General features: G+C 45.2%; 1 pseudogene; it reads right to left on the bottom strand.

Annotated features, from left to right (window-relative positions):
* Positions 1–9,717: 9,717 nt before the first annotated feature.
* LOC134946337 (5S ribosomal RNA) lies at positions 9,718–9,838 on the bottom strand (annotated as a pseudogene).
* Positions 9,839–22,993: the final 13,155 nt, after the last annotated feature.

Genomic DNA, 22,993 nt, shown 5'->3' on the forward strand with positions numbered 1-22,993 from the left:
AGATGATCTGACTGGAGGAAATTAAAACAGTAATGGTAAAAGAAAAGTAATTACATTTATTTTGTAAATCATTAACATACCTGTTCTTACTTCTTACTAATTAGTTAGATAAATTATACTGAAGGTACCACATTGACAGGTTTAATTTCTTACTGATGTACTGTAGGTATTTAATTAAAGACTGAGATCCAATTAATTTCTCCATCTCCATGTTATATAATATTGTTATGAACAGAATTCAAAGCTAACAACATGTAATGAGTGTGACTGGATAAATGTTATTATATTGTAGGTATACAGAGCTTTACTCATTCAGTCTCAATGCTGACACTGCAGGGTAGTATTAATGAAGTTCTGCTATGTTGCAAAACACTATAGAATATTTTGCATTATGCGGTTGTATGTAGTCCCTTGTCACTACTAAGAATAAGGGAGATCCCCATTGTCTTTCCTATAGAACACTAGCAGGCTGTACATATTTCTAGCCTGAGAAGTAAATATTCATAACTGCATACAAGAAAGTTGCTGTTGAATATTATTGAGATTTAAGTATACTTGGAAGGAATTAGGAATTTCATGAATATAAAGTATCTACTGCAAATATTTGGACAATGCAAATAAATATTAACAGAAGACATATTAGGAAAAGGTAATTAATTCACATTACAAATCTACAATATGCACACAAATTAGAATGTTCAGAATATTATCACTGACCAGGACTGAATGTGTTAAGGGCATATTGTAATTATATCAAAGATTCCATATTGCAGCAGCTGGCAGAATGTATCATACTAAAGCCTCATACACACGGTGCGATGTGTGCTTACAATTTTGACTACTGTATATAGGGAGTCATTCCGAGTTAATCGTAGCTGTGCTAAATTTAACACAGCTACGATCATCGTCCCTGACATGCGGGGGGACGCCCAGCACAGGGCTAGTTTTCCCCGCATGTCAGTGATCCCCCCCATCCCCCGCACAAATACAAAAGCATTGCACAGCGGTGATGCTTTTGTATTTCAGGAGTAACTCCCGGCCAGCGCTGCTCCTGCGGCTGGCCGGGAGTTGTTTGTCGCTGCCGCTGGCCACAGCGGCTGCATGAGATGTCACGCAGCCACCGCGGCCCTCCCCCCCCCCAACGGTGGGGCCACACCTGCATTGGCCGGACCACGCCTCCTACACGGCGGCTTAATGCCACCGTTCAGCCCCCTCCCGCCCAGCGACTGCCTCTGTCTCAGAGACGATCGCTAGGCAGCGACGACTACCATGTGCTGGCGCACTGCGGCACTGGCACATGCACAGTTCCGACCCGATCGCTGCGCTGTGACAAACTGCAGCGAGCGATCGGGTCGCAATGACCCCCATAGTCAAAATCGTAAGAAACGTTAGCACATATTGCACTGTGTGTATACAGCTTGTGATACCGATGCACGCTCCCGCAGGGTCGGTATCACAAGAAAAAATAGACTGTGCAGGCAAGGCAATTTTGACTAGAAAGTGTACAATATAGTTTCTAGTAAAGGCAAAATTGTATATATTCAAAACAGCAAATAGTTAAAATCGCACCATGGGGGTCATTCCGAGTTGTTCGCTCGCAAGCTGCTTTTAGCAGCTTTGCACACTCTAAGCCGCCGCCTACTGGGAGTGAATCTTAGCTTATCAAAATTGCGAACGAAAGATTAGCAAAATTGCGAACGAAAGATTAGCAGAATTGCGAATAGACACTTCTTAGCAGTTTCTGAGTAGCTCCAGACTTACTCGGCATCTGCGATCAGTTCAGTGCTTGTCGTTCCTGGTTTGACGTCACAAACACACCCAGCGTTCGCCCAGACACTCCTTTGTTTCTCCAGCCACTCCCGCGTTTTTCCCAGAAACGGAAGCGTTTTTTCGCACACACCCATAAAACGGCCAGAAACACCCACTTCCTGTCAATCACATTACGATCACCAGAACGAAGAAAAAACCTCGTAATGCCGTGAGTAAAATACCTAACTACATAGCAAATTTACTTGGCGCAGTCGCACTGCGGACATTGCGCATGCGCAGTAGCGACAAATCGCTCCGTTGCGAGAAAAAAATAACGAGCGAACAACTCGGAATGACCCCCCATGTGTATAGTCAATATCAGTGGTTCTGGGCTCCAGGGAGTTCAAGGGAAATCGCATTGTCAAAACTGACATTTAGTCAAAATCTCACTGTGCGAATACCTTATATCTAACAGTACAGGGTCTCTAAAATGCAGTGACGTGAACCCCTCCCAGTGATCAGCAAGACACAAAGCAATTACATATGCAATCCCGTTACTTCCTGCTTAGGTTCCCCTGTGTGAGCGGACGTCACTAGGGAAGAATATTATAGAAAGTAACTTCTATGCTACAGTGGCCAATGCTATCTGAAGATGATGTTAGCTATGAGGGTGCACCTCTGGAATGCTTTGCATTCCGGAGCTTGCTAAATCCTATTGATACAGTATGTCCTAATGGGGTAGAACCTGGGGGTTTGCAATAAGCATCAGCAGAATGTGAAATATAGTTTAGGCCACACAGTGATCCTTAACCAGGATTTCAGGTTTATTAAGGAACAGCTGTAAAAGCAGTAACAGTGGTACACAGTGGTATAGGAGACATACTGTGGCATTCATAATAGTGGATTGTGTGTTGTGTGAGGTCGCACATGTGCAGTGACGTCATCCAACCAGGGATCACTGACACAAGGGGAAAAAGACAGCGCAGGAGTGCACTCACAAAGGGCTGTCTAAGGTTTCAGATAACACATTTTACCTCACTCAAATCAATTTGGCAAAGTCCACCTGTAACTGAAAACATGGGGTTATGTGAGAAAACAGTGAAACATATCACACATTTTCCAGTCTGCATTTTCTCAGGAACATAATTAGCAATTGTGACGTCAGTCCCTTTGTTAACATATCAACTTCATTATCTTCCCTTCCTACAAAGGTGACATCAGTAGCACTGACGTATTTATAATGAGTGCAGTGTGTGCAATGCACACGGGCCCCTTGGTTCCAGACGGGGCCCACACTGCACATCCAGCACCCATTATTATTAATACTTATCCTCCGTAGTCCCGTGGCGCAGCAGCAGTGCTGCAGAAATCACTGGGAAAATGGCGTGCATTTTCCTGGTGTTTTGCGCATGCACAATGGGAAAGTCACTGGGAATATGGCCGCCTTGCCATTTTCCCAGAGATCTGCTCATACACTCTAGACTCTGCTGCTGGCTAGAGAGGAGGGGACTCAGACGGATCCTGCACATGGGTCTCCTTCTCTATAGAAACGCCCCTGACTAGTAGTCTTCCATTCGGGAGGTAGTCTATTTACCACCTGTTGGGATCCCGGCAGTCAGGATACCGACGCCGGAAACCTGACACCAGCTGAAATACCGGCAGTCGGAATCCCGGCCACTGGCTTGCTACACCTCTTGGGTGGTGGTCCACACCACCACCCAGAGGGGAAAAGAACGGTCGCCACTGGCCCCGAAGCATGGCGAGCGCAGTGAGCCCGCGAGGGGACACGCTGCGCTCGCTGCCGGGATCCCGGCTGTTGGGCTCCCTGCATTAGCCTTCTGACCGCCGGGATCTCGTACTGATCCCTTCAATTCCACTAACTCATGGATGAAGTGGTGTATAATATCAGTGTACTTGGACCAAAACATTGTAACCCCCCCTTTAACCCATAAAGGGAATCTAGGTTACCCACCACCCTGTTGTCTGAAGGGTACCCACCCTTAACCTCCCGGTAAAGGGGTACCTTTATTAGTGCCTCCACTCAAGTATCAGAAAGTATTTATGGGCCTACTTGGGAAATCCTCTACATTGACCTGTTACCAGATAAAACCCTGAATGAGATGCTATGTGAGAGATATTAGCACGGCTTAATACACTTATGCTGGAATATAGACCTGCATCTCAGTTCCTGACAGACATCTCTTCTTCGACCCTCACGAGTTGTCAGTAACAGTAACAATTAAAGTACATATATGCAAAGGTTTAAATATAGATAATCAGGGTGTTCACCCTCTCTCCACGTTTCACTACTATAGTGGTTAACCACAAATTGCATATAGTCACAAAGCTTATGAATATTCTAAATCATGCTCTAAATTATACTGCAGTATCATAGATCGTCTCTACATGACTAGTCACTGTTGTACTAAGTGCACTCGTTAGGGACCTTTCTTTTACAATCTTGAAGCTGGGACACTTAAGTGTTTCTGTAAATATATAGATATTATCCCCATAGGGAAAGATACAATTGGTCACATCAGCAGTAAGATTTACACTTTACTCCAAACTGGCTTCAGTTGGCAAGTTTAAACAGATGCTCAAGGATTAAATCGCTCCGATAAATGTAATTAGTCTGTGAGCTGTTATTCCATTCAATCTGTAACTAGGCCATCGTCCAGTCCCCTTTGAATAATATGGCAGCGGAATAACAATAACTAGGCTGTCCAATTATATTTAAAGGTTGTGTTCATAAATACCAATAAAGAGGCAGAGTTTCCCTCACCTTCTATAGCATTTAGGGAGGATTTACCTGATGGCTAATAGCAATAGGCTTTTAACAACACCGGCTGCTTCCAGTAAATAATGTGAGCCTTCCCAGACTCAAGTCTTTTGTCCTTAAGCTGTGTTCAGTTATATCAGTTAAGTTCTGCATTGGTATAATAATAAGTTCTGCAGCTGGTGCTACTGTACGTAGTGAATGTATGCCATTCACCACTATTACTCCCATCAGTCTATGCCTTTCTCAGTCAGTCTTACAGGACACATAGGGGAAGTACATGGCTGACAGTCTTGTATGTGCATCTTAATAAGCTCTGCCTCCCAATTGTCACTGCCCCGACCTCTATCCTGGGCTGTGTATGTGCAGGGTGTCATTGGATTGTATAGCTCCCATCCTGCAGCTCCACAGTTTGTAGGCTTCTGAGGCCACGCCCCCCTCATAGTAGATGACTGCAATCTCCCTCAATGTGATTCTGCACACTCTGGCCCCCTGTGCTGCTGCTGTGTCTGAAAAGATGAGGTGTGCAACTACAGACATCACCCTGCTGTCTACCTCTTTCTTCAGCAAATCGACTGCCTGAGTCTCCAAGCTGCTCCCCCTGCTTACTGCTCTGCCCAAGTATGCTGTGTGTGTGCATTGGGGAACTTTTCTCACCACAGCCAAGTCCCAGGGTTGTACTCCTCCTCCTCAATGGTAGCAGGTCAGGAAGGAGTTCTATCGCCATCAGCCCTGCTGTGTGGAGAGCTCTGCACAGCTGTCAATCACCGCCACTTTCGGTGCTGGCTCTACCCACTTTTGCCATAGCCTTCACCATCTGTACAGCTCTGTCTACAGGTAACCATCTGCAGCATGCAGCCCCTGTAGCAGGACCTGACTCCCTCACTGGCATCAACCCCACTCCTCCTGTCCCTGGCAGCATGTCTGCAGCCTGATATTTACAGCAATGCCAGCCAGGTCACAGGAGGGAGAGTGAGCACGGGAGGGAGGGAACACCAGTGTGGATGTCAGTTGTAACTGACAGCTCTTTTATACCCTGCAGTGAGGTAAGGCCCCACCCACTGGCAATCACCCCATCTCACTCTGGGTGACAGGCCCCTCCCACTGGAAATCACCCCACTGGGTGATTGACAGCTAGGAGAGAGAGGAGTTGCTAGAATGCTCTCCCAGTCACTTGCACAATTGTGTATATACAGTTAATGGTACTTATCAGTCAACTGTAAATAATTAAAGCATTAATATGACATTTGGAAAAAAGAAAAAAGTATATGTCTATATATATATATATATATATATATATATATACACACACACACACACACACACACACACACACACACACACACACACACACACACACACCTTTATAATCATCTGAGGTGTTAATACATTAAATTAACCATTTTTAAATTAAAATTTCACTTTTGTTTCTCTCAGTATAGAGTTATCACTTCAATTACAGCAACTTTTACCTCAGATAAAGCACTTTAACCCATTAATCAGGGTTACAACATTCTATGCCGATAGTCTTTTCCTGATTTAGAAGACTTAGGGGTCTATTTACAAAGCCTTGATGTAGATAAAGTGCACGGAAATAAAGTACCAGCCAATCACCTCCTGTCATTTTTCAAACCCAGCCTGTGACATAGCAGTTAGGAGCTGATTGGCTGGTACTTTATCTCCGTGCACTTTATCTCTAACCAAGGCTTAGTAAATAGACCCCTTAATTCACACAAACACTAATAATCAGAACAATTACAATAAACTCTACAATTTATCATGAAGTAAAATTGAGGTTCTTAGCACCATTTCTGTGCAAAAATGCGATCCCCCCTACAGATGTGCCCTTCTATGCTGTTGCTGGCGACACATACAGAGGGTATAATTAAAGATACAATTAATCCCTGAATATTTTACAGGGTAGAAGACAGAAAATACAGTATTAGCGCTGGTCCATAAAAGGGAACCAAACTGCAGCTGTCAAAATGGATACTGAAATAAACCCTAAAGTAGAAACTATGAAAGAAAAAAAGGGAAAGCACTATTTGTATTCATATAACAACAATAAGGATAAATATTTATTTGAAAAGCTCTAGCAAAGAAGTTTATTATTTAACAAACTGATTATGTATCATCCTTCAATTCTTTATACTGTCTGGGAAGCAATGCTTGATTAGGAGGGGGCCCAGGCGATAAGAATCTCGGGCCCTCCTAGCACAAGGGGCCCCCAGCCATAATTCCTTCACTACCAGGACAATTCTGCCTGCGTCCAGGCTCCACCATCAGCAGCAGCACTTCCAGCAGCAGCTGTCCTCTATCTTTCTTCTGTCTGACTGTCCCTTCCTTCTGCTCGTCTCTCCTTCTGTTTGTGCCTTCCTTCTGTCTCTCTCTTTCCTGTCTGGCCATGTCTCTGCCCTCTGTCTTTCTATCCTTTCTTCCTTTCTGTTTCTTTCTTCTGTCTCTTCCTTCTGCCTGTCTGTTTCTTTTCCTTCACTGGATGCACAGATGTTCCCCAGGGGAGGGGTTTCATCAGCATTAGAATAAAGTCGCAGGCACAACTGCAGCGGAAAATGGATTAGAATGGAAAACCAGCCTGGGACAGCCGCAACTACATCGACAGAACTCACCCCTCAATAAACCTCACCTCCACTAAGGCTGCTTCCAAAAATTTCCTGGGCTGGTTTTCCATCCCAATCTGCCCCTGAACCACCCTTTCTTAAGTGACCCGGGACCCCTGAAGGCTTAATCCAGTCTGCTGGGAAGGAAAATGAACATGTTGATAAATTTCATCTCTTGTAAATGAACTGCATCAGCTGGTGTTACCCATGGGACACTGACCGGGTCGCCAAGACTGGATCCATACAGCTTGAATACTATTTACTCATTTGTGTAGTAATAGATGTTTAAGCAATTACCTGCAATACATTTTTAGATACAATACTTATTAATAAAATAAGGGAGGGATAGAACTAATTACTAATTATCAAAGTAACAGTATATTTAAAGATACAATTAATTCCTGTATAAATGGTGAAATATAAAACAAAAGCTCACAGCAGCAAATTATGAACAGTAAATGTACTGAATGAGATTTAGGCAGTGTTGGACTGGGGCATAAAGGCCCCCCTGGGGAATGCAGTTATAGGGGCCCATGTTTAGGGGTGTAGTCAGTCTCCAGAGGAGATGTGGCCAACTGCCAGAAAAGGTTAGTTAACCATTAGGGAGTAAATAGTATAGTAAAGCATATCCTCCAACTTCCACCAAGTATAAAATGCTCAGGTCCTGGACTTATGACTTAATTTATGATTGAAGTCACCTGTGTTTAAACCATACTTGCCTACCTGACCCTCTCCATGAGGGAGAAAATGCTCTGTTCCTGGACTTTCCTGGTAATGTGTGATTGCCATCACCTGTGGTGAAACACCTTTTTTATCAATTACCTAGCTCACCACAGGTGATGGCAATCATACATTACCAGGAAAGTCCAGGAACAGAGCATTTTCTCCCTCATGGAGAGGGTCAGGTAGGCAAGTATGGTTTAAACACATTTCTCATTAATTAATTAATTAGTTTAATACAGGTAGACAAAAAAGGAAAAACCAGCACCACTTGTGGGAGACTCACTATATTATATAGCTATAAAGTCTGTCCAATAATTGACACACCCTCGCTTCAAAGGATGTCTGCAGGCCCTTAAATAAACCAGCAGTGGTAAGCTGCTGAATAGTTAATGTATGTTAGGGGGGGGGGGGGGGGGGGGAATATGGGCATCCGCGACCAATGGTGTCAGGTGTAAAGGAACTAGAATAGTATTCAAATCTCGTAATTTTCATATAAAAAATATATAAGGAAAAATATATATAAAAATATAGATTTTATTCTACATAAAAACACAGATTTCTAAAACCATAACAAAATATATATAGAACACCTGAATGATATACCATTCAGATGAAAAAGATACAGAGTAATTAAAAGGCAAAAAAGGAAAAATATCAAATTTTTTTTTAAAATGCATGGAAAGGTGCTTATCTTTTGTATGGAGGTCAGTCTAGGGAGCAATCATGGAGTACCAACGCGTTTCATCTGTCAAGACTTCATCAAGGGTTGTAGTGTGCTGGTACATGTCGTATATTTATACCCACATTGATTATGGGATTGATGTGACCTCACTTCCTCCTATAGGAGTGTCTAGAAATCGTTTATTGCTAATAAATAATAATAACTAAATGTGCAGTAAGTGTTTACTAGTGTAGTGTGCAAAAGTGCTATTGTGCTACGTATTTTTAAAAACGAGTGTTTACAAGACAATAATAAGCTCAGAATAATGGAGGTATTTCATATGTCTATTTTAGCCACACTTCTTGTCGCGGTAAACTTGAACTGCACATGCGCCCATCCTCCTGAAGGTGGTTGGAGGTTCACAGAGTGCTTGCGTGTGTGCTGTTTCCTTGGAACGCACGTGAATCGCATCGGAGTCACTTACGGTCATGTGGGTTCACAGAGCGCTTTCGTGTGTGCCGGTTCCTTGGAACGCACGTGAACTGCATCGGAATCACTTCCGGTCTTGTGGTATCCATATTGCAGATATCAGAAGCTTTTCCGGGAAGTCTCATTACATGACATAGTTCTTTCCAGTGATATAGGGATAGTCTGGACACCATTTTAGCAGAGTCTTTTCCTCTGGGGACTACTTTTACTTGTATCGGTAGCCATCTTTGAAGAGTTCAAAATATTTAAATGATGTATCACGCTGTTCTTGGTTGTATAATACATTCATCATAAAAACAAAAAACAAAAGGAGATTTAGAATTAGACACATTATTACGGTGGTTATATAAAAAGAAAAAAGATAAAAGGGGGAGTATACATATTTATCTTTTAATAGAAATATACTTAAATAAACAGTGCTATATTTAAAAAGTGACATGTAATGATTTATATATCTCAAAATTAATATTTAATTCTCAGGTAAAACTGATATTTATAGATCCAGATATAAAACTATTAAACGAAATGTGTGAAAAAGTGCCATAAAAGGTATATTATATGATATAAGTGAATAATATAGTTATCATTTTATGTATATGAAAAAAGTATATAAAACGTATATATTATAGAGTGACCCTCTGGATAGTGTTTGCAAGAAATTAAGAGGTGTGAATAGAGAGTCCAATGTGTGACCATTCTACATTCTACAGCACCCAGTGTTCCCAGGTGGTCTCCCTCCCTGGTACTAGCTGGGCCCATCAAATGCTTGTCTTCCACGATCGGACGAGGGCGGGCATTTTCCATTCTGGTATGGCTGTACTATATCTTAACACACATTTTTTTTTTGTCAAAAAGGAAGGTACCCAAAATGCTATAAAGAGAAAACCACAAGACAAGTGAACCAAAGAGCTTTAATAAGATCTTATAGGGAGAAGAATAGAAAGATAATTTGAAAGGAAAAAAGATAATTCAAAGGAAGGGAGCAATTTCGTAGCTTTCGTTGAGGCCAGACGGATGAAGCATCTTCAGCTGGAAGTATCCAATACATTTCCCTTCTCGACAGCTTGTTGGCAAGATCGCCGCCTCTTTCGCCTAGTTTCACATGTTCAATGGCTTTGAAAGTCAAGGCTTCCAGAATAGAATTGTGGTGTAATAAGAAATATTTAGGCACGGCATGTGTTTCCACCTTATTCTTGATGTTGTGTACGAGCTCTTGGATTCTTACAGTAGCTTCAACTGTCGTTTAGTCTTTCCTACATATTTCTTCCCGCAATCACATTCCAGAAGCATGGACATATGAAATACCTCCGTTATTCTGAGCTTATTTATGGTCTTGTAAACACTCATTTTTAAAAAATACATAGCACAATAGCACTTTTGTACACTACACTAGTAAACACTTACTGCACATTTAGTTATTATTATTTATTAGCAATAAATGATTTCAAGACACTCCTATAGGAGGAAGAGAGGTCACATCAATCCCATAATCAATGTGAGTATAAATATACGACATGTCCCAGCACACTACAACCCTTGATGAAGTCTTGATGGACGAAACGCGTTGTTTGCTCCATGATTGCTCCCTAGACTGACCTCCATACAAAAGATAAGCACCTTTCCATGCTTTTTACATTTTTTTTTTATATTTTTCCTTTTTTGCCTTTTAATTACTCTGTATCTTTTTCATCTGAATGGTATATCATACAGGTGTTCTATATATATTTTGTTCATGGTTTTAGAAATCTGTGTCTTTATGTAGAATAAAATCTATATTTTTATATATATATTTTTTTGATATATTTTTTATATGAAAATTACGAGATTTTAATACTATTCTGGTTCCTTTACACCTGACACCATTGGTCGCGGATGCCCATACCCCCCCCCCCCCCCTATCATAGTTTAATACAGGTGCTTGCAATCATAAATTGGGTGTGAAATCCAGGAGCACAGCAATTTTTACCTGGTGGGAAGGGTCATGTTGGAGGGTCTGGTAAAATACAGTAAATGCTGCTGGTGCATGCATTATAATGTACCAGATTAATAACAGCAATACACTGTAGAACATACACCATAGTCCCGTGCAGCATAAAGTAACATATGTGTAATGTATAATTCAAATACTCAGTCTGGAACCTGATCCCTAGAAGAGGAGATGGACCCTCAGGCAGTCAGGCCCACCAGGGGCTTCCTCTCTACTCCTGTGGGCCAGTCCGACCCTGGTTTTAGGCACAGAGAGAAATATGCAGGATAATAACTGAAACATGGATCCAGGGCCGGTGCTAGGGTGTTCGGCGCCCACCTGCAAACTATAAATTTGCGCCTTCCCACCCATACTTAATAAAGGGATAGTGCACAAATAAAGGGGTGTGGTCTCACAAGGAAGGGCTGTGTCCACACAATAATACCTCCAATACATATTACGCCACACAGTAGCACAATTTTATTCACATTAAACCACACGTAGTGGCTGATTTACCATGCTGCCTACCTGGTCGGGTGTCAAGGTGTGGACCTGCTCAGTAAGCCAGGGCTAGCATTCAGCCTATGAACAGTAATGTAGCTGCAGACCTAGTGTGCGAACATTAGAGCAGGGTTGTCAAGAGAAATCTTGGACCCCGGTACAGGAACTTCCCGGGGGGCCCCCCTGGAGAGGGTGTGGTTACAACTTGTTGGGGGTATACCTGCAAATAATAAGTACGCCCCGAATGTAAATAGCTGGGAACCAAAGCAGATATTAGAGATAGCTGCTGCATTCTCCCATATTGCTTTCAAAAAGCACCCCTATAGGTTTTTATGAGAGCTGCTTTTGAGCTGAAGTTACCAAGTTCCGGAATGTGGCGCATTACGGAGCTCGACCCTGTAGCTAAACACCATCTGAAGATGGTGTTAGGCCGCAGTATTGCACGTAGCTCCTGAAGAAGTAGTGAAAGGATTGCAACTGCAATCCCTTTATTACTAATACCCCTCAGAGTGTATTTTAATACATTCAGACGAATCATGATTTAGTATTACCATGAATAGAGACAAAAAGAAATGATAATTATGGGGTCTAAGACCCGATAATTAATAACTATATCCATAAATAACATACAATAAAATCCTTCTTAAACAGAAAAATATTTATATGTTCCCTTTTATGAAAGAAGCAAGAATTTCCTTCCAAAAAAAAAAAAACCTGAATAGGTATCTCCGCATAAGTCAATGCAGATGAGGCAATGGCAATGACATCCCCCATCAGCTCTGCATGTAAGGTCGACAGAGTATGTCACTGACAACCTGCGGGAGTGCACATTGTCAGTGCCACAGTGGTACACCCTAGACAATGTGTCAGCAGGGCCGGTTCAAGGGCGCTCAGCGCCCCGGGCAGGAAATGGGGCGTGGCCTAATATAGGGGGCGTGGTCAATTACGCCCCCTGTACATTAAAAGCGCCGCTTGAATGCTGAGCGGTGCGCGATGACGTCATCGCGCACCGCACAGCAAAAGGTCCTCTCCACGAAGGGAAACTAGACGCTATGAGTCTAGTTCCCTTCGTAGAGAGGACCTTTGCTGTGCGGTGCGCGATGACGTCATCGCGCACCGCTCAGCAAAGTTACTCTCCAGGAAGGGAAACTAGACGCATAGCGTCTAGTTCCCTTCAGGAGGCGGACGGGGATCGGGACGGGGACGGCAGCGGAGGCGGACAGGGACACAGCGGGCAGCAGTGGCGGATCTTGCCACGGTGCGGCGCCCTCCGGATGGCGCCAGCGCCCTCCGGGAGGCGGCGCCCCGGGCAAAAGTCCTGCTTGCCCGTGGCAAGATCCGCCACTGTGTGTCAGCAACACAGTAGGTACACACTAGACAGTCTGAGCTGCTGGATCAGATGACATATCGTCTAGTGTGTACTAGTGATGAGCGGGTTCGGTTTCTCGGAAACCGAACCCCCCCAAACTTCACCCTTTTTACACGGGTCCGAGGCATACTCGGATTCTCCCGTATGGCTCGGTTAACCCGAGCGCGCCCCAACGTCATCATCCCGCTGTCGGATTCTCGCGAGATTCGGATTCTATATAAGCAGCTGCGCGTCACCGCCATTTTCACTCGTGCATTGGAAATGTTAGGGAGAGGACGTGGCTGGCGTCCTTTCCGTGTATTGTTGATGCAAATAATTGTGCTTGCTTTACTTATTGCTTAATTGTGGGGAGGACTGGGGAGCAGCTGTATATTAATATAGGAGGAGTACAGTGCAGAGTTTTGCTGATCAGTGACCACCAGTTTTATCCGTTCTCTTCCTGAAAAAAACGCTCCTTATCTGTGCTCAGTGTGCTGCATATATCTGTGCTCACACTGCTTAATTGTGGGGACTGGGGAGCAGCTGTATTATATAGCAGGAGTACAGTGCAGAGTTTTGCTGACAGTGACCACCAGTATACGTTGTCTGCCTGAAAAACACTCCATATCTGTGCTCAGTGTGCTGCTTTATTGTGGGGACTGGGGACCACCAGTATAATATTATATAAGAGGAGTACAGTGCAGAGTTTTGCTGACCAGTGACCACCAGTATACGTTGTCTGCCTGAAAAATACTCCATATCTGTGCTGCATTGTAGACAGTATATAGTAGGAGTACAGTGCATAATTTTGCTGACCACCAGTATATAATATATAGGAGTACGGTACAGAAGGCCACTGCTGTACCTACCTCTGTGTCGTCAAGTATACTATCCATCCATACCTGTGGTGCATTTCAGTTTTGCACAGTTTGCTGACCACCAGTATATAATATATAGCAGTACGGTACAGTAGGCCACTGCTGTACCTACCTCTGTGTCGTCAAGTATACTATCCATCCATACCTGTGGTGCATTTCAGTTTTGCACAGTTTGCTGACCACCAGTATATAATATATAGCATTACGGTACAGTAGGCCACTGCTGTACCTACCTCTGTGTCGTCAAGTATACTATCCATCTACATTCTATACCTGTGGTGCATTTCAGTTGTGCAGTTTGCTGACACATTGACCACCAGTATATATAGCAGTACGGTACGGAAGGCCACTGCTGTACCTACCTCTGTGTCGTCAAGTATACTATCCATCTAGATTCTATACCTGTGGTGCATTTTAGTTTTGCAGTTTGCTGACACAGTGACCACCAGTATATATAGCAGTACGGTACGGAAGGCCACTGCTGTACCTACCTCTGTGTCGTCAAGTATACTATCCATCTACATTCTATACCTGTGGTGCATTTTAGTTTTGCAGTTTGCTGACACAGTGACCACCAGCATATATAGCAGTACGGTACGGAAGGCCAATGCTGTACCTACCTCTGTGTCGTCAAGTATACTATCCATCTAGATTCTATACCTGTGGTGCATTTCAGTTGTGCAGTTTGCTGACACAGTGACCACCAGTATATATAGCAGTACGGTACGGAAGGCCACTGCTGTACCTACCTCTGTGTCGTCAAGTATACTATCCATCTAGATTCTATACCTGTGGTGCATTTCAGTTGTGCAGTTTGCTGACACAGTGACCACCAGTATATATAGCAGTACGGTACGGAAGGCCACTGCTGTACCTACCTCTGTGTCGTCAAGTATACTATCCATCTACATTCTATACCTGTGGTGCATTTTAGTTTTGCAGTTTGCTGACACAGTGACCACCAGTATATATAGCAGTACGGTACGGAAGGCCACTGCTGCACCTACCTCTGTGTCGTCAAGTATACTATCCATCTACATTCTATACCTGTGGTGCATTTTAGTTTTGCAGTTTGCTGACACAGTGACCACCAGCATATATAGCAGTGCGGTACGGAAGGCCACTGCTGTACCTACCTCTGTGTCGTCAAGTATACTATCCATCTAGATTCTATACCTGTGGTGCATTTCAGTTGTGCAGTTTGCTGACACAGTGACCACCAGTATATATAGCAGTACGGTACGGAAGGCCACTGCTGTACCTACCTCTGTGTCGTCAAGTATACTATCCATCTAGATTCTATACCTGTGGTGCATTTCAGTTGTGCAGTTTGCTGACACAGTGACCACCAGTATATATAGCAGTACGGTACGGAAGGCCACTGCTGTACCTACCTCTGTGTCGTCAAGTATACTATCCATCTACATTCTATACCTGTGGTGCATTTTAGTTTTGCAGTTTGCTGACACAGTGACCACCAGTATATATAGCAGTACGGTACGGAAGGCCACTGCTGCACCTACCTCTGTGTCGTCAAGTATACTATCCATCTACATTCTATACCTGTGGTGCATTTTAGTTTTGCAGTTTGCTGACACAGTGACCACCAGCATATATAGCAGTGCGGTACGGAAGGCCACTGCTGTACCTACCTCTGTGTCGTCAAGTATACTATCCATCTACATTCTATACCTGTGGTGCATTTCAGTTGTGCGCAGTATATATAGTAGTAGGCCATTGCTATTGATACTGGCATATAATTCCACACATTAAAAAATGGCGAACAAAAATGTGGAGGGTAAAATAGGGAAAGATCAAGATCCACTTCCACCTCGTGCTGAAGCTGCTGCCACTAGTCATGGCCGAGACGATGAAATTCCATCAACGTCGTCTGCCAAGGCCGATGCCCAATATCATAGTAGAGAGCATGTAAAATCCAAAAAACAAAAGTTCAGTAAAATGACCCAAAAATCTAAATTAAAAGCGTCTGAGGAGAAGCGTAAACTTCCCAATATGCCATTTACGACACGGAGTGGCAAGGAACGGCTGAGGCCCTGGCCTATGTTCATGGCTAGTGGTTCAGATTCACATGAGGATGGAAGCACTCATTCTCTCGCTAGAAAAATGAAAAGACTTAAGCAGGCAAAAGCACAGCAAAGAACTGTGCGTTCTTCTAAATCACAAATCCCCAAGGAGAGTCCAATTGTGTCGGTTGCGATGCCTGACCTTCCCAACACTGGACGGGAAGAGCTTGCGCCTTCCACCATTTGCATGCCCCCTGCAACTGCTGGAAGGAGCACCCGCAGTCCAGTTCCTGATAGTCAAATTGAAGATGTCACTGTTGAAGTACACCAGGATGAGGATATGGGTGTTGCTGGCGCTGGGGAGGAAATTGACAAGGAGGATTCTGATGGTGAGGTGGTTTGTTTAAGTCAGGCACCCGGGGAGACACCTGTTGTCCGTGGGAGGAATATGGCCATTGACATGCCTGGTCAAAATACAAAAAAAATCAGCTCTTCGGTGTGGAATTATTTCAACACAAATGCGGACAACAGGTGTCAAGCCGTGTGTTGCCTTTGTCAAGCTGTAATAAGTAGGGGTAAGGACGTTAACCACCTAGGAACATCCTCCCTTATACGTCACCTGGACCGCATTCATCAGAAGTCAGTGACAAGTTCAAAAACTTTGGGTGACAGCGGTAGGAGTCCACTGACAACTAAATCCCTTCCTCTTGTAACCAAGCTCCTGCAAACCACACCACCAACTCCCTCAGTGTCAATTTCCTCCTTACACAGGAAAGCCAATAGTCCTGCAGGCCATGTCACTGGCAAGTCTGACGAGTCCTCTCCTGCCTGGGATTCCTCCGATGCATCCTTGAGTGTAACGCCTACTGCTGCTGGCGCTGCTGTTGTTGCTGCTGGGAGTCGATCGTCATCCCAGAGGGGAAGTCGGAAGACCACTTGTACTACTTCCAGTAAGCAATTGACTGTCCAACAGTCCTTTGCGAGGAAGATGAAATATCACAGCAGTCATCCTGCTGCAAAGCGGATAACTCAGGCCTTGGCAGCCTGGGCGGTGAGAAACATGTTTCCGGTATCCACCGTTAATTCAGAGGCAACTAGAGACTTGATTGAGGTACTGTGTCCCCGGTACCAAATACCATCTAGGTTCCATTTCTCTAGGCAGGCGATACCGAAAATGTACACAGACCTCAGAAAAAGAGTCACCAGTGTCCTAAAAAATGCAATTGTACCCAATGTCCACTTAACCACGGACATGTGGACAAGTGGAGCAGGGCAGACTCAGGACTATATGACTGTGACAGCCCACTGGGTAGATGTACTGCCTCCCGCAGCAAGAACAGCAGCGGCGGCACCAGTAGCAGCATCTCGCAAACGCCAACTCGTTCCTAGGCAGGCTACGCTTTGTATCACCGCTTTCCAGAAGAGGCACACAGCTGACAACCTCTTACGGAAACTGAGGAACATCATCGCAGAATGGCTTACCCCAATTGGACTCTCCTGGGGATTTGTGACATCGGACAATGCCACCAATATTGTGCGTGCATTACATCTGGGCAAATTCCAGCACGTCCCATGTTTTGCACATACACTGAATTTGGTGGTGCAGAATTATTTAAAAAACGACAGGGGCGTGCAAGAGATGCTGTCGGTGGCCCGAAGAATTGCGGGCCACTTTCGGCATTCAGCCACCGCGTGCCGAAGACTGGAGCACCACCAAACATTCCTGAACCTGCCCTGCCATCATCTGAAGCAAGAGGTGGTAACGAGGTGGAATTCAACCCTCTATATGCTTCAGAGGATGGAGGAGCAGCAAAAGGCCATTCAAGCCTATACATCTGCCCACAATATAGGCAAAGGAGGGGGAATGCACCTGACTCAAGCGCAGTGGAGAATGATTTCAACGTTGTGCAAGGTTCTGCAACCCTTTGAACTTGCCACACGTGAAGTCAGTTCAGACACTGCCAGCCTGAGTCAGGTCATTCCCCTCATCAGGCTTTTGCAGAAGAAGCTGGAGACATTGAAAGAGGAGCTAAAACAGAGCGATTCCGCTAGGCATGTGGGACTTGTGGATGGAGCCCTTAATTCGCTTAACCAGGATTCACGGGTGGTCAATCTGTTGAAATCAGAGCACTACATTTTGGCCACCGTGCTCGATCCTAGATTTAAAACCTACGTTGTATCTCTCTTTCCGGCAGACACAAGTCTGCAGAGGTTCAAAGACCTGCTGGTGAGAAAATTGTCAAGTCAAGTAGAACATGACCCGTCAACATCTCCTCCTTCACATTCTCCCGCAACTGGGGGTGCGAGGAAAAGGCTAAGAATGCCGAGCCCACCCGCTGGCGGTGATGCAGGGCAGTCTGGAGCGAGTGCTGACATCTGGTCCTGACTGAAGGACCTGCCAACGATTACTGACATGTCGTCTACTGTCACTGCATATGATTCTCTCACCATTGAAAGAATGGTGGAGGATTATATGAGTGACCGCATCCAAGTAGGCACGTCAGACAGTCCGTACGTATACTGGCAGGAAAAAGAGGCAATTTGGAGGCCCTTGCACAAACTGGCTTTATTCTACCTAAGTTGCCCTCCCTCCAGTGTGTACTCCGAAAGAGTGTTTAGTGCAGCCGCTCACCTTGTCAGCAATCGGCGTACGAGGTTACTTCCAGAAAATGTGGAGAAGATGATGTTCATCAAAATGAATTATAATCAATTCCTCCGTGGAGACATTCACCAGCAGCAATTGCCTCCAGAAAGTACACAGGGACCTGAGATGGTGGATTCCAGTGGGGACGAATTAATAATCTGTGAGGAGGGGGATGTACACAGTGAAAGGGGTGAGGAATCGGAGGATGATGATGAGGTGGACATCTTGCCTCTGTAGAGCCAGTTTGTGCAAGGAGAGATTGATTGCTTCTTTTTTTGGTGGGGGCCCAAACCAACCAGTCATTTCAGTCACAGTCGTGTGGCAGACCCTGTCGCTGAAATGATGGGTTCGTTAAAGTGTGCATGTCCTGTTTATACAACATAAGGGTGGGTGGGAGGGCCCAAGGACAATTCCATCTTGCACCTCTTTTTTCTTTCATTTTTCTTTGCATCATGTGCTGTTTGGGGACTATTTTTTTGAAGTGCCATCCTGTCTGACACTGCAGTGCCACTCCTAGATGGGCCAGGTGTTTGTGTCGGCCACTTGGGTCGCTTAGCTTAGTCACACAGCTACCTTGGTGCGCCTCTTTTTTTCTTTGCATCATGTGCTGTTTGGGGACAATTTTTTTGAAGTGCCATCCTGCCTGACACTGCAGTGCCACTCCTAGATGGGCCAGGTGTTTGTGTCGGCCACTTGTGTCGCTTAGCTTAGCCATCCAGCGACCTCGGTGCAAATTTTAGGACTAAAAATAATATTGTGAGGTGTGAGGTGTTCAGAATAGACTGAAAATGAGTGTAAATTATGGTTATTGAGGTTAATAATACTTTGGGATCAAAATTACCCCCAAATTCTATGATTTAAGCTGTTTTTGAGGGATTTTTGTAAAAAAAAAACGAATCCAAAACACACCTGAATCCGACAAAAAAATTTCTGGGAGGTTTTGCCAAAACGCGTCCGAATCCAAAACACGGCCGCGGAACCAAAACACAAAACCCGAAAAATGTCCGATGCACATCACTGTACCCAGCTTTACTTTATTAGAAAGTATGCTACCTTTACTCACAAAATGTGTGTGTGTGTGTGTGTGCGTGCGTGCGTGCGTGCGTGGGGGGTGGGGGTGGCAGAATGGTGGGGAATCTGGCAGCATGGGGGGAATGGCAATAAGGGGAGGAGTCTAGCAGTATGGAGGGAGAGTCTGGAAACATGGAACATGGCATGGCAATATGAGTAGCAGCAAAAAGGGGGTGTCTGGTAACTGGGAGGTGTAACGTCTGTGGTACTGGTGACAGGAGTGGTGTTCTCGAAGCAGTGAGGGAGGGAAGGCGGTGTCTGGAGGCAGGGAGTGGAAGGAGGGCTTGTATCTGGAGGCAGGGTATCTGGAAGCAGGGGAGAGGTAGGTAGATGGTTTGGTGTATGGAAACAGGGAGTCGGGGTATAGGGGGTTCTGTTTGGGGACAGAGGTGCTAGGTGGTGTCTGTAGGTGGGACCACACACATGTTCTTACTGTATATTAGTCAGCACAGACAGTATGATTGATGGTGTGACCCTAACCTCATTTGGAGGCATATTTAATGCCGGGGGTCTCATCTGTCTGCTGCCTGGGACTTTGGGAGTGACAAGGCGGGAGCTCTACCTCAGGTGCATGCTTCAGTGTCATCGGCATGTGTCTGCAAAGGACATCGGGTGGGAGGTTCTATATTCCTGTGCTGGGGTGTACACGTACACGCACACAGCACCTCCCAGACAGTCCGTGAGCCTGGAGAATAAAGAGACTCGCGAGATACTGTATCAGCATCTCGCGGGACCAGTAGCTCCACGGCTGTGTGTGTGGTCCCGCTGCGTAAGGCAGTATAGTGAAAGATTATATGAAGCACTTTGAAATTAACCTCCCGGTGACCATGCAAGGGTGTGCCTGTGCGCACGCCTGTGTGTGTAGATAGAGAGATAGTGAGATAGTTAGAGAGTAATGGGCCCTACACACTGGCCAATACCAGTGAAAGATATGAACGATCTCATTCATATCTTTCAGTGTGTAGGCACCAGCGATGAACGATGTGCGGCCCCGCGCTCGTTCATCACTGGTGCTGGCTCGTTTAAACATGCAAGCCAATATGGACAATCTGTATCATTGCTATGGAGCCGGGTGATGGGGGGAATGAATAAACTTCACTCCCCCCATCACCACCCCCGACTGCTGGGTCGGCCGTATCGGCCGTCGGGCACCTCGCCCGGCAATCGTGAAGTGTGTAGGGCCCGATAGATAGATAGATAGATAGATAGATAGATAGATAGATAACACAAAAAAACTCACTCATCTGTAGGACCACAGACTGGGATTCCATGAGATTTTTCAGAGCTCTACTGTGGTTGCTTTGGAATCCCCCTCAGTACTCTTCCCAGTCTCTCTATTTGTGCTGAGTTCTCTATTTCGACCCCTCATCTGCCAGTTCGTGGTCAGCATTCTCAGTACAGTAGATCCAAGCTCTGGCAGGTGAGGTGTCTCAGTCACTGTAGATGGGGGCATCTAGTGGCTCCTGGCAGTACTGCAGGCAGCACACTACCTGCAGCTCTCTTCTCCCTGACATCTCATGAAGAGCCGTCCTCTGCTTCTCTGCCGGCCAGTCATAATTGGGGAAAGGGGGGACCGGAGACAGAGGCGCAGCACTTGTGATTCTGCCAGCGCCGCTGCCTGTGACAAGGTGCGGGGGTGGGGGGGGACTGTAGACAGAAGCGCAGTGCTTGTGACGCTGCCGGCGCCACTGCCTGTGACAAGGTGCGGTGAGGGGGGACTGGAGACAGAAGTGCAGCGCTTGTGACGCTGCTGGCACAGCTGCCTGTGACAAGGCGTGGGGGAGGGGGGGACTGGAGACAGAAGCGCACACTTGTGACAAGGCGCACCGACAGCCACCAACATCAGCAGAATGCAGCAGAGCAGGGAGAGCGCCTCTCCAGCCAGGCGCCTCCCTGCACTGCATCCCTTTGCTGAGCGGATAGCGCCGGCTCTGCATGGATCTCGCATACAGTGAACAATTGGTAAAGAGATATATTAGTCCAATGGCATGAGACAGAACCACACCATGAAACCTGGCCAGCTTAAATCACACTATACGGTAGACCTCCTTATGTAACAGCTTCTCGGTAGAACCACATACAGTAATTCTCTTTTGCAACAGTATATTTATCTCACTTACACACATGTGGAATGTGTCACAGTTATAATCTTGTCTCAAAGGGCAAACAATTGCAAGGATATATTAGGCAACCCTTATTAAAATAAGAAAGAGACAAATTCGGCTGTATAAATACATACACAGGGCCGGATTCAAATGATATCACACACGCTATCTGCCGTCTAAAGTGACGGGAGATAGAGGCGCGATATTCAAATGTGCCCCGTTATTGTGCTGATCGTGCTCATTCCAGTCTGGTTTAGGCACATCAAGCGTCTAAACCTGACTAAAGTAATGGGCACGATCATTAAGAAACCCGTTTGGCCTCCCAAGTGGTCTCTGTACACGCATTTCAGCTCGCTACCTCCGGAGGTAGTGAGCTTAAATGGAGTTGTCGCGTCTGTCAGCAGTAAAATTAGAATACCGCCGGTGGGCGTGATAGGAGGTGGGAGTGGAGACGGAAGATTTGAATCCGGCCTATAAATTCTAATACATAGACCCTAACACTATATTAAAAATTTAATTTTAAACATATACAGTATCATATCTCCATTTTGGAGTCCCAAACACAAGAGTCTTCTTTATCCTTCCTGTTGCATGATACTGTTACCTTGACTCGTGGAAGCACTACCATCTTAATAGTAAATTAAGGAGTTCATTTCCTTATCTCCAGTGGACTTTTTTCGTATGCATACTGATATAGGTAAACATACGGGTAGCAGCTGATTTACCGACGGACACAATACCAATGGTCATAATTCCAACAGCCATTGACCGACAGTGAAAATACCAACATGGTCAAAATAGCAACATGCATTATGCCGACATGTTAAAAATGCCGGCATAGTCAGAATACCGACACTTGAAATGCCGACATGTCAAAATTAGAGATGAGCGGGTTCGGTTTCTCTGAATCCGAACCCGCCCGAACTTCATGGTTTTTTTCACGGGTCCGAGCAGACTCGGATCCTCCCGCCTTGCTCGGTTAACCCGAGCGCGCCCGAACGTCATCATGACGCTGTCGGATTCTCGCGAGACTCGGATTCTATATAAGGAGCCGCGCGTCGCCGCCATTTTCACACGTGCATTGAGATTGATAGTGAGAGGACGTGGCTGGCGTCCTCTCCATTTAGATTATAAGAGAGAGAGATTTACTGGAGTTTAGGACTAGGAGGAGTACTGTAGAAGTGTAGAGAGTGCAGAGAGTTTACTAGTGAGTGACCACCAGACAGTGCAGTTTATTTAATATATCCGTTCTCTGCCTGAAAAAAGCGATACACACAGTGACTCAGTCACATACCATATCTGTGTGCACTGCTCAGGCTCAGCCCAGTGTGCTGCATCATCTATATATATTATATATCTGTCTGACTGCTCAGCTCACACAGCTTATAATTGTGGGGGAGACTGGGGAGCACTGCAGTGCCAGTTATAGGTTATAGCAGG

This window comes from Pseudophryne corroboree, chromosome 7, assembly GCF_028390025.1.
Source record: "Pseudophryne corroboree isolate aPseCor3 chromosome 7, aPseCor3.hap2, whole genome shotgun sequence".
Taxonomy (NCBI): Eukaryota; Metazoa; Chordata; class Amphibia; order Anura; family Myobatrachidae; genus Pseudophryne; species Pseudophryne corroboree.